The sequence below is a fragment of the Pyxicephalus adspersus genome, chromosome 2 (assembly GCF_032062135.1).
Source record: "Pyxicephalus adspersus chromosome 2, UCB_Pads_2.0, whole genome shotgun sequence".
In the NCBI taxonomy this organism is placed as follows: Eukaryota; Metazoa; Chordata; class Amphibia; order Anura; family Pyxicephalidae; genus Pyxicephalus; species Pyxicephalus adspersus.
The window spans coordinates 8208568-8211498 of NC_092859.1; positions in this window are offsets into that span (position 1 = coordinate 8208568).

The following is a 2931-nucleotide window of genomic DNA, read 5'->3' on the forward strand; positions in this document are numbered from 1 at the left end:
ATAGTAAATATAGAAGGGGTTCCCTGAAGACCTGGAAGTTATTTCAAGGGATCACCCATATTTAAAAGGTGGAAAAACTTTGTTCTAAAATATCATTTCTTATTGGGTTGTTTTAGGTATATGTAATCCAGGGATCCTAAATCTTTTGAAAAGCTTCCTTCCTATCCTTGAATATGCAATGAACCAAAATCCAGAATAAACTCAAGAATCAATGTGGAAAATTTCCACAATTTTATCTATTGCTACTTTAGCAGCTAAGAAAAAAACAAAGTATTAGTCTCTGAGTAGACCTAAGAATATGCAGTGTCCGATTATTTAATAAAGCAGTCGGATCTGGTTTTGGAACATTAAACCCAATAATTTTAAATAATATTAAGGTAATGCAAGTTCAAAATGTTTTAACATTTGGGCAATGCCACCATAGATAAAACATTTCGCACAAATGATCACTCTTCTGATGGAAAGTGGGGACTTAGCTACCATTTTGATCATTTAAAAGTGTTTTTCTCAAGATGTACTTGTATTTGACCTTTATCTACAGTTGTTATATTATAAAAAAGCAATTGTGTGCCTGTTGCTGAAAATGTAAAAGAAAAAGAGCACACAGAGAGCATACAAATTTTATTTTTGGACCAGGAAAAAAAGAAATTTAAGGACCCTTTGACTACAAACCTATCTTTTTTGATTCAGTTTTTACTGAAATTTTCAAATAAAGTAAACAATAACATAACACAACACATTTGCATAGAATAACAAAAAAAGAAATAAAAAGGTGGTGGGGGGTGTGTGAAGAGGCGAATAGGGGGTTCAAAACAAAAGGAGTGCTAACCAGTAACCAGATATCAGTAGAATAAACATATAAGGTCAAACATAGTTCAACACCTCTTAGGTTACAAAGTCTAAATGCAGCAGGTGATAAAGTAGTTTTCCAATATTGACATAAAAAATATAATACAAAAGTGTAATAGTACAAAAATAGCATTATTCACATATTAAAAACTTGTGAGGTATACAGGCATGAGGTACCTTTTAATCATTCACCCCCTTTGTAAACATTTAAATTCACAACGCTATTTTTCTTACCCGATGCCCCAACTCTGGGTCTTCCCCCCTTATTGTTTGCATTCAGTGGGTTTCTTTTTTTTTGGCTATCCACATAACAGCATGCAAACTTTCATGTGAACACATCCTACTGGTTTTCCAAGGTAGGTCATTCTTCTAAAAAGAACAAAAGACCCACGGTGATGATGTCAGTAAGAGGGGGTGACCAATAAAATGCCTTGCAGCCCGTTTATTGACAATACCAGGAATGGTGAACTGTGTACATTGAATAGCTACCCAAAGTTATCTTGAACTTGGATTTATCAGAACCAAACCAAATGTTGGATTTTTTGAGCTCATTTTACAATCTGTCTAAATCTTAACAACGTATATACTCTTAGGGATTTTAATAAGTGAGATATCTAAACAGATCTGCACTCTTGCTGTGTCCATCCTGATTAGTTACCGTTATACCTATTGATTTTACTTATTTTATAATTTAAGAATGTAAAACATATGCAAGGAACAAAAGGGGGACCCTATCTATGATAATAGGAAATATCAGTCAAGATATGAATCAAGTCAAGGTATGAATCAAGTGCACATCCCCTGATGAAGCCATGTGGCGAAACGCGTCAGGATTGAGATCTGTGAGCTTTATGTACCTTTGCTGCAACACTTAGTCAGACGATTCTATACTTAGAAAGTAAGGCATATCGCTATCAAGGGGCGCCTTTACAGTCCAACTGTGATTTTAGCATGTTTGCTTTTCTCACATTGATGTAATGAAATATGTGTCACTCGTGTTGTACTTTTTTGAAAAATACGCCTTAATTTGCTGCCTAAAATCCCTGTCTCTTTTCTACTTGATTCATAATTTAAGAATGTAACCAGACTAGCTAGGACACACAAAGGTTGGTGGAAACACCCAAGACCTAAACTCCCATTGTTGGAGTAGTTAAGACATATACAAACAAAGCCTACTGGACTATTATATCTCCTTTAAGAGACAAAGATCGTTTTTATAGAGATATAGGGTTAACACAGATGAGAACAAGAGATTGGAGATGAAATTGGGTTACATATGGATCAGATCAGAACCTAGTACACACATTGGCCCCTGATCTGTCCTAAATTTTAAATTTTCCAAAAGTATATTACTTGAGATCTAATTTCTATAAAGAGTAAAAAGATTTGCTGACTTAAGATCTAGACAAGTGTTTCCTAACCCGGTTTCGTGGATCTCTAGGGTTCCTCCAGAAGTTGCTAAGATTTCCTTGAATAATGAGCAATTTGGGCACCAATTTTCTGGGCTATCTGTAAGGATGGCAAAATTTCCCATGGCCACCATGATACATATTAAATGTAGCAGGGGCTCCTTGAGGACCTGAAAGTTACTTCAAGGGTTTCCTTCCATGGTCAAAAGGTAATCAAGTTAGTTACATGTTATTTAACACAGATTTGTGGAATAATGATTAATGCATCACGCTTATCTCCTGTTGCAAAGCTGGTCTCCAGATGCCAAGCACAGAATTATTTTATCCAGCTGGTAGAAGAGTATTAAGCAACTCTTTTCACACAAGAAAGTTTTTCAACTTGTATCAGGGCTGTAATGCTGACAATCTTTGATATCTATAAAATAGATAACTAGCAATGTCTTGAGCACCTCATGGACCATAACTCACTTTCTTCTGATGCGTCTATGCCTACTTGGAGCAGAAAAGTTAATGAATGATCCATGCCTTTCCACTTCTCCAACTTGGTTTCAGCAATATGATGAGCTTCCTGGATCTTGGGCCACTCAAGAAGACGTTGAGATGTTTGGAAATGTAATTGTATATAAAATATTGCTTTAAACAGAGTATAGTACATGACTCATCGGCATTAAAG